Below are 10,576 nucleotides of genomic sequence, written 5' to 3'. Positions count from 1 at the left end.
ACTTCTCTTCTCTTCATAGCTATTTCTAAGGACTCATCAGACAACTGTTTTGCCTTTTTGTAAGAATAGTAAAGACATAGCTTAAAAAGCTAAAACTGAACCATAAAAGCATGTTTTTAAGCATTCTGCAAATGTAAAAATATAATTCTTTAAGGAGAGGATTGATGTTGTAAACCACAACAGTAATAGGTTAGTGAGAGGTAGCGTAAAATAACTATATTATTTTCTTTTGCAGGATGAGATTAATATTTTATATTGAAGTATAGGCATCCAGTCCCACCACTTCATGGGAAATAGATGGGGAAACAGTGGAAACAGTGTCAGACTTTATTTTTCTGGGCTCCAACATCACTGCAGATGGTGACTGCAGCCATGAAATTAAAAGACGCTTACTCCTTGGAAGGAAAGTTATGACCAACCTAGATAGCATGTTCAAAAGCAGAGACATTACTCTGCCAACAAAGGTTCATCTAGTCAAGGCTATGGTTTTTCCTGTGGTCATGTATGGATGTGAGAGTTGGACTGTGAAGAAGGCTGAGCACCGAAGAATTGATGCTTTTGAACAGTGGTGTTGTAGAAGACTCTTGAGAGTCCCTTGGACTGCAAGGAGATCCAACCAGTCCATTCTGAAGGAGATCAGCCCTGGGATTTCTTTGGAAGGAATGATGCTAAAGCTGAAACTCCAGTACTTTGGCCTCCTCATGTAAAGAGTTGACTCATTGGAAAAGACTCTGATGTTGGGAGGGATTGGGGACAGGATGAGAAGGGGACGACAGAGGATGAGATGGCTGGATGGCATCACTGACTCGATGGACATGAGTCTGAGTGAACTCCGGGAGTTGGCAATGGACAGAGAGGCCTGGCATGCTGGGATTCATGGGGTCTCAAAGAGTCAGACACGACTGAGTGACTGATCTGATCTGATCTGATCTGATAGATGATGCCTGATACTATGTAAGTTACAGGTATACACTATACTCACTCACAATCTTAAAGCTTATACTCCATTTTTAGTTATAAAACATTGCCTGTGTTCCACATGCTGTCCAATATGTCATTGTAGTCTATTTTATACCTAATAGTTTGTACCTTTTCATCCCCCTCCCCACTTTTCTCCCTAAACTGGTAACCACTAGTTTGTTCTCTGTGCCTGTAAGTCTGCTTCTTTCTCATTATAGTAATTAGCTTGTTCTACTTTAGATTCCACATATAAGTGATAGCATACAGTCATCAGTCTCTCTCTGACTTATTTCCCTTAGCATAATATCCTCCAAGTCCATCCGTATTGCTGCAAAGGGCAAAATTTCATTCTTTTGTATGACCAGGTAGCATTTCATTCCACTTTATTTCATTTCTTCTTCTTTATTTTTTAAGAGACAAAATCTTTTCCTGTCAAACACCATGTATCACCTGGAAACCACTCATTGTGAGGAGGTTGAGGCTGAGGTTCAGGGGATGAGAATCCAGCACCCAAAAATACATCAGACAAGTGAGTCCTGCAAGGGGGAGAGGAGATCTTGTAGGACTCACAGTGGTATCAGTGAAAGGGTACTGCATCCACTGAGGAGATGACATTGCAGGGAGACCACGTTACATGCCAGGCCACCACAGTCACTGCCAGACCTCTCTGCTGGCTCCTAGCCTCCAATCACCAGCGGTCCCAGTGTGCAGTGCCCAGGGCCTGCCGTAGTCTCTTCTCCAGCACCGGGAACTCTTGGGACATGGATTGCCGTGCTGCGGGCAGTCACTCAGCTGTGTCTGACTCTTTGAGACCCCATGGACTGAGGCCCGCCAGGCTCCTCTGTCCATGGGGATTCTCCAGGCAAGAATACTGGAGGGGATCACCATGCCCTCTTCTAGGGGATCTTCTCAACCTAAGGATCGAACCCAGGTCTCCTGCACTGCAGGCAGACTCTTCACCCTCAGAACCACAAGGGAAAGCTCTGGAACATGCATTATTTCTTCCAAATTCAGTAAAATACACATTGCAATAAGAGCTCTACAGTGAATGACTGTACTCTGGGAAGCTTCACGGCATCTAAATAAGGCCGACATTCATGGGAGCAGCTAGGAGAATTCGCCTCCAATCACAGTCTGTAGCGGGGTTCTGAGTGCCGATCTGTGAACTGCGCTGAGCACATCCTTAGCAGCAACCGTGCAAGAACTAACTCTGAGAGGGGGAAAACAAGCTAAAGCCTCAATGTTGAGTTCCTTACAACTTCTTGAGAATCTCATCAACAGTCCATGCAGTATAGTTTCAAAAAATAAGCATGTTAAGGTAAGCAGATAACTCTTTTAGAACCCCAAATATATTTTCTGGCTATATTTATGTAGAACTCTCTGTCTGCAATGGGTGGCCTGGAAGAGGCTCTTCCTCAGGACAACGTGGTCACAGGACTCGGATGGCCCAGTGGACCTGAGGGGAGCTGAGGACTGGGGAGGAGGCTCAGTCAGTTTCAGTTGGAGACCAACTTCTAAGGCACAGTCCAGGGCCATGCAGTCCTTTCCCCGTATCCTCTGGTGTAACGTTTAATTAGTCTTCCCCTTTATTCTAGAAGACCTTCTTGTCCCCTAAATGATGTTCTGCAGCTTCTATATCCAGTGGATCACCAAAATTCAAAGGATCAGTAAACAGAGTTTAGTCCCCAAAAACCATCCTTCAGCGTCCTTGTGGGGGTCCAGTCAGTGCCCTGAGACATATCTCACCTTTTCCTGTGGACTTGGGGTGCCAGACCTGGGTCACACAGTTCACTTTGGGAGGCACTGTGTTGTATGCATCGAAAACTTCAGCTTCAAACTGAAATTTTCCGACCTGTTAGTAACCCTTATCTGGGGTGACAGCTGAAAGCGATGAAGCTCGCTTGGGTCAGAAAAATGCACTTTACACCTATAAGGTAAATTAGCTTTAAGTTCTGCAACCTATTTAACAAACAGCCTGTCTGTCAAAGAAACCCACCAATTGAAGTCAGAGGCTGTAGCTGACTCCCAGGACCTTTGAGACTGTCCTAGTGCTTCAGTTTGCTTGCCAGCATCAACATCACTGCTATATTTATCCTGGGCCCCCAGAGACAGGCAAGGTAGGCCAGTGCCCAGCACCATGGTGGGCAGGGGATGTCTAGACTCAGCCCCTCACCTGTGCCACATCTTCTTTATCCTTTCATCTGTTGACAGACACTTAGGTTGTTTCCATATCTTGGCAATTACAAATAATGCTGCTATGAACATTGCAGTGCATTTGTCTTTTTGAATTAGTGTTTTTTTTTTTTTTGAATATACACCCAGGAGTGGAATTGCTGGATCATACGGTAATTCTATTTTTATTTTTTTCAGTAATCACCTTACTGTTTTCCACAGTGGCTTCACCAAAGTACATTCCTGCCAACAGTGTAACAAGGTTCCCTTTTCCCACGTCCTTGCCAACATTTGTTATTTGTGTTCTTTTGGATGATGGCCGTTCTGACAGGTGTGAGGTGGTATCTCATTGAGGTTTTGATTTGCATTTCCTAGATGATTGTCGAAGGTGAGCATCTTTTCATGTGCCTGTTGGCCACCTGCATTTCCTCTTTGGAAAATGTCTATTCAGTTCTACTGCTCATTTTTCAACTGAGGTGTTTTTTTGTTTTTTTTTTTTTTTATTGAGTTATACAAGCTGTTTATATATGTTGGATATTAACCTCTTATCTGTCATATCATTTGCAAATATTTTCTCCCATTCAGTAGATTGTCTTTTTGCTTTGTCAATGTTTTGTATTAATACATGTAATCTATATATTCAAAAACCTAATTGTTAGTTGAATTTTTTCACCTTTGCTGTATAGAATGTATGTCTTCTGTTTTAGTTATCTAGTACTGCTTAACAAACCACCCCAAAGCTTAGCGGCTTGAAACAACAACCATTATTTGTTTTGCTTGTGGATCTGTAACTTATGCAGGGCTCAGTGAAGCCAGCTCACCTCTGTTCCATGCAGTGTTTGCTGGGGCAACTCTACGGAGTATGGAAACCGTGGGTTAGAGGATCTACTTTCAAGATGATGCACTTGCATGGCTGGCAAGCTAGTTCTGCCTGCCAGCCAGGAATTCAGCCCAGGATGTGGACTAGGGCCTTTGGATGCCCTCCAAGGCTTCTTGGCCTTCCTCACGTCATGGTGTCTAGAAACTGAGACAAGCCTCCAGAGGAACAGGAAGCAGTGTTCTCTTCTGTGACTTGGTCCCAGGAGTTACAGCATATCACTTCTGGGTGTGGGCAGAGGCTACCCTTAGCTGACGATGAGGGGACGTAGGCACTGCCTCTCGCTGGTGTGACTGTCACAGTCACGACACAGGGGCTTATGTGGGGTGAGAGGTACTGTCGTGGCCGTGTTTTAGAAAGTACAATTTGTCAAATTACTAAAGGGGAGAAAGTATTTCAAAATCTCCCTATGTAGTTATGAGAAATGTCTAGAATTAGAAAGATTTGAATTTGAATCCTGACTGTAATACTTACTTTCTCTGCATCTATGGACATTTCACTTAGTCTTTTAAAAACTATTTGTTAAAGGGAAATATTGATATACAACACACAGAGTTTGTATCTGACTCATATTAAACAGTCACTTGTAAAAATGTATCTGACTCATATTAAACAGTCATTTGTAAAAAAAACAAGGATGACTGGGATACCACTGTTCATATTGTTCCAAAAGTTCTAGCCCAGTGATTTTCAAGTTTAGTTTTGAGAGTAGAAACCTTTTCCCCTCATAACTCTCTTGCAAAGCAATTGAAAAACCAACAAAAGCTTAGCTCTTATTTTTGAAGCAAGATTGGGGGTCTGGAGCTCTCCCTGTTCGTGTACTCTATTTCCCATGATGGAGCTGGAGACATCTGCTCAGATGTTTCAGTCCATATGATAACATGGGGAAGGAAAATAATTGGTATAGTTATTGGATAAGCTGTGAAACATTTATCTTCCCTACTCCTGACAATATGATTGTCTGTGTAGAAAACTGAGAACAACTTAAAAACTAATGGAACTGAAAAAATAAGTTAGTATACAATTCATATTCATATATATACATGTGAATATATAGGAGGATCCACAGAATTCATATATTAATTCACTCAGCAGATATTTATGTGTGAAAGTGAAAGTTGCTCAGTGGTGTCCAACTCTTTGAGACCCCATGGACTGACTATACAGTCCATGGAATTCTTAAGGCCAGAATACTGAAGTGGGTGGCTGTTCTCTTCTCCAGGGGAACTTCCCAACCCAGGGATTGAACCCAGGTCTCCATATTGCAGGCAAATTCTTTACTAGCTGAGCCACCAGAGAAGCCCTATTTACGTGCAGGTATGTGCTTATAACTGGGGGTACAGTGGTGAAAGTGATGGACAGGTCTCTGCTGTTGGGTTTTTGCTCTGATGGAGAAGGCATGTGCTCAACTAACTACAGATCAATATCATTATTGGAGAGCAAATAGCACTTATTTGTTTACTTTTCATTACTTTTCTACTCTCCCCACTGAGGGAGTAAATTTTATATAGGAAAAAAGGTAAATGGCTGAGATAACAAATAAAAGAGGCTGAGGAAGAGTCTCTAGAAGGAAGATTTAGGCTGAAACCCAAAAGATTGGAATGACTGAAGGATGTTGGGAGAGCAGCTGAGGCAGAGAAAAAAGTAAGGGCCACATTTCTGAGATGAGGAGACACTTGGTATAACCAGAAACTAAAGAACAGCAGACTGTGGCCTAGTGAGTTAAGGGAGGGTGGAGAAGATGGGGAGGAGATGCAGGAAGGGCCAATCAGATGGCAGAGGACTCTATAGGCCAGGTGAAGAAAAGTTAATGATATTTACAGCACCCTGAAGCCAAGGAATGGTTACAAGGAGGCCAGCGGGTGTGGTGGGATCACAGGATAACTCAGCATTTTAATACAGTTCTCTTTGTTTCTGTGTCAGGAGTGGACTCCAGCAGGGAGACCATCAGCAGGTCACTAGGACATCAGGAGCAGTTGTGCGGCTTTGGCAAGGTGAGAAGTGCAGATAGCAAGAAGTGGAAAGATCCCAGCTCATGTGTGGGAAGTACAAATGGCAAAAACTTGAAAAATCATACTTTGGTTTTGAAGGAAAGAGAGTAGTACCATTGTAAGTTTTCTTAACTTCCAAAGAAATCTGATCTACTCTCATGGACATGCAACCCTAGTGAGACAGTGAGCAGAGAGGACCTGAATAAGACCTTTTCCAGGTGGAAATGGTCTAAATTAAGTTGGTAGAAGTTATGCAGAACATGGTCTACAATCCCAGTCAGGCTTTGAATTCCAAACTTGAGTGCTCTACTCTGAGGGAAGATTCAAGGCACCAATTTTTATGCTGATTAATATGAGAGAACAGCTTTTCAGTCTGAGGATCACAACTGAAGTGAAACCCTAGATTTGGCCTGAAACATCCCCTGTGGTGATTAGGGCAACAGAAGGGACTTTGTAATACAACACTTCCAGCTACTTGCTGAATCCCTTTACTGGAAGGTGGTGGATAACTTTATTCTCTGATCCCTTTCAGAAGTCAAACAGATCTAGTTTTTTGAACTATCATTTTCATTTAATAAAGTTCAGATAACTTACATATTTTAATAAGCAGAACTGTAAAGTCCCTTTCCTAGCAACTGATTTGTGTGCATTATATTTATATTAGCAGGTGGAATACACTAGGGACACTTGGTCTTTACTGGATCACTGACAACATGATTTGACTAACTGGATATTAGTCAGGTATTATCTCTTTATACTACAATTTTCTTATTTATAGAAGTGGTGCACTAGATAATATGTAACTTTGGCCACCTCATGCAAAGAGTTGACTCATTGGAAAAGACTCTGATGCTGGGAGGGATTGGGGGCAGGAGGAGAAGGGGACGACAGAGGATGAGATGGCTGGATGGCATCACCGACTTGATGGACATGAGTCTGAGTGAACTCCGGGAGTTGGTGATGGACAGGGAGGCCTGGCATGCTGGGATTCATGGGGTCTCAAAGAGTCGGACACAACTGAGTGACTGAACTGAATTGAACTGAACATACACAAACTACTTTTTATAATAAATTGTGTTCTTGTGAACAGCAAGCTAAAGATAAGAATTTGCATCTCACGTACCTTTGTACCCTATAATAGCTATTATAGTCATGAAAGCATAAAATCTCATGTTGTTGTTCTTATTCAGTTGCTCAGTCATGTCTGACCCTTTGCAACCTAGTGGACTGTAGCCCATCAGGCTCCTCTGTCCATGGGATTCTCCAGGCAAGAATACTGGAGTGGGTAGCCATTCCCTTCTCCAGGGGAATCAGTACTTAAGGAGAATTCTTATTTATTTATTATTTAATTTTATTCTTTTATCTTTTAATGTAGCCACTTTGGTAAATATTGAGCAATAAACATCTATAAACAGATGAGTATGTAAATAAGTAAAAGAATAAACTAAGGGTGATATCTAAATTCTTTTTCAGTATTAAATTTTATAGTTTTATGGCTATAATTCATTACAGTCTTTTAGGGATAAAAATGCTTGCAGATCTAATTGGACTAGAAGTTATGTTCTCTGCTTCATGTCTATAGATCCCATATCAGTTATAGGTGAGCTGGAGATGAGAAATAGGTTCTAGAATTGAACACAACTGGCTCCAAACCTCAGCTCTGCCTCTGATCTACTCATGCGAACTTGGACAAGTTACTTTACTTTTCCAAACTTCAGTTTCTTCATGTAAAATCTGAAGAGTGCTATAAAACTGATTTTAAAACCTGTATTGTAAAGATTAAACAAAAACCCTTAACACAGTTTCTGTTACAACAAATATTCAGCAGACTTAATCTACTTTTAACTGATTTACAGGTTACTACTTTATAAGCTTTGGAGCCTGGCAACAGGTTCATCACCCTACTTTGCTACTCCATTGCCTAGCAAGATAAAACTCTTGAGTATTTTAGTAGGAGCAGACATTCAACTCTACAAGTTGAATAGAATAAACCAAATTTGATTCAGATGGCCGTTGAAACAGATTAACATCAGCTCAGCTATAGAAGTTAGAATTAACTACTGAGAAACCTGTATGCAGGTCAAGAAGCAACAAGAAGAACCTTATATGAAACAACTGACTGGCTCAAAATTGAGAAAGAGTATGACAAGGCTGCTCGTTGTCACCCTGTTTATTTAACTTATATGCAGAGCACATCTTGTGAAATGGCAGGCCGGATGAGTTACAAGCTGGAATCAAGATTGCTAGGGAAATATCAACAACCTCAGATATGCAGATGATAGTACTCTAATGGCAGAAAGAGACAAACTAAAGAGTCTCTTGATGAGGGTGAAAGAGGAGAGTGAAAAATGCAGCTTAAAGCTCAGTATTAAAAAAAAAAATTAGATCTTGGCATCAGATCCCATTACTTCATGGCAAATAGAAGGGGAAAAAGTGGAAGCAGTGACAGATTTTCTTTTCTTGGGCTCTAAAATCACTGCAGATCCTGACTGCAGCCATGAAATTAGAAAACCATTACTCTTTCGCAGGAAAGCTATGACAAACCTAGACAGTGTATTAAAAAGCAAAGACATCACTTTGCCGACAGAAGTCTGTATAGTCAAGGCTATGATCTTTCCAGTAGTCATGTACGGATATGAGTTGGACCGTAAAGAAGGCAGAGTGCTGAAAAATTGATGCTTTAGAATTTTGGTGCTTGAGAAGACTCTTGAGAGTCCCTTGGACTGCAAGGAAATCGAACCAGTCAATCCTAAAGGAGATCAACCTTGAATACTCATTGTAAGGACTGATGCTGAAAATGAAGCTCCAATACTTTGGCCTCCTGATGAAAACAGCTGACTCACTGGAAAAGACCCTGATGTTGGGAAAGATTGAAAGCAGAAGGAGAAGAGGGCAACAGAGGATGAGATGGTTGGATGGCATCACTGATTCAGTGGGCATGACCTTGGTCAAACTCCAGGAGATGGTGAGGGACCGGGAAGCCTGGCTTGCCAGTCCATGGTGTTGCAAAGTGTTGGACATGACTTGGTGCCTGAACACACTCTGAGATAACACACTTCATAAGTGTTTGCTTTCACTTTACAGAGTGATTTCATTTGTATTATTATATTTATATTACTGTTATGTAATGAAGTTTAAAAAATTGAAGTGACTTGCCTGATTCTTAAAAGACTAGAATTCAAAGTTTTTAACTGCAAAGCTAGCTTTCATGACCATGAGTCTATCTTGGGAATCCACAAACCAAATTAGTACTGTGAAAAATGTCCCGAGGGAAAGTAGTTCTGATCTTTACATAGATTTTTTTGTCTATGATATAATATATTTTCATTAACTTTTCAGTTGCTTGGTGCCTAATACCTTTTACAAGTGAATAAGAACACATATTCTTTTAGTCTCCCACCTAAAAATAGAGCCAAAAACACTGATCAATCACAATAGGTAAAGCCCAACTTTGTTCCCTGTGCAAAGTTAGACATTCGTGAACATTCATTGTTCACTCGTATTCATAATATCTCAGAACTGTGTTTTTCTTTTTCTTCTGCTATTATTAATGACAATTATAGTATCATACTTTTATTGGAATTATTTCTCTTCAGTTCAGTTCAGTCGCTTGGTTGTGTCCGACTCTTTGCGATCCCATGAACAACAGCATGCCAGGCCTCCCTATTTCTCTTATTTGTTTAAATTACACAAATTTCAAATATACAGAAGTGTTCAGTTCAGTTGCTTAGTCATGTCTGACTCTTTGCAACCCCATGGACTGAAGCACACCAGGCTTCCCTGTCCATCACCAATTCCCGGAGCTTGCTCAAACTCACGTCCATTGAGTTGCTGATGCCATCCAACCATCTCATCCTCTGTCATCCCCTTCTTCTCCTGCCTTCAGTCTTTCCCAGCATCACAGTCTTTTCTAAGGAGACAGCTCTTCGTATCAGGTGGCCAATGTATTGGAGCTTCAGCTTCAGCATTAGTCCTTCCAATATTCAGGATTGATTTCCTTTAGGATGGACTGGTTTGATCTCCTTGCAGTCCAAGGTAATCTCAAGAGTCTTCTCCAACACCACAGTTTAAAAGCATCAATTCTTCTCCTTTCTTTATGATCTTCATATGGTCTTCATCAGCTTTCTTATGGTCTAACTCTCACATCCATTCATGATTACTGGAAAAACTAGTTATGGAAAAACCATAGCTTTGACCAGATGAACATTTGTCAGCTTTTAATACGTTGTCTAGGTTTGTCATAGCTTTTTTCAAAGGAGCAAGTGTCTTTTAATTGCATGGCTGCAGTCACCACCTGCAGTGATTCTGGAGCCCAAGAAAAGAAAGTCTGTCACTATTTGCATTGTTTCCCCATCTAGTTGCCATGAAGTGATGGAACCGGATGTCATGTTTATTTATTTACTTTGTTTATTGAATGTTGAGCTTTAAGCCAACTTTTCCACTCTCCTCTTTTACTTTCATCAAGAGGCTCTTTAGTTCTTCACTTTCTGCCATAAGGGTGATATCATCTGATATCTGAGGTTACTGATATTTTAGCAGGCAATCTTGATTCCAGTTTGTGCTCCATCCAGCCCAG

The 10,576-nt window shown here is 41.1% G+C and overlaps 1 pseudogene; it reads right to left on the bottom strand.

The window, feature by feature from the left end:
* Window positions 1-2,474: 2,474 nt before the first annotated feature.
* On the bottom strand, window positions 2,475-3,038 carry LOC129650883 (NEDD8-conjugating enzyme UBE2F-like; annotated as a pseudogene).
* Between the last annotated feature and the right edge of the window lie 7,538 nt (window positions 3,039-10,576).

Source organism: Bubalus kerabau, chromosome 4, assembly GCF_029407905.1.
Source record: "Bubalus kerabau isolate K-KA32 ecotype Philippines breed swamp buffalo chromosome 4, PCC_UOA_SB_1v2, whole genome shotgun sequence".
NCBI classification, from domain to species: Eukaryota; Metazoa; Chordata; class Mammalia; order Artiodactyla; family Bovidae; genus Bubalus; species Bubalus kerabau.
Note: the sequence above shows the minus strand (reverse complement) of the source record. Positions and strands in the feature narration are given on the sequence as shown.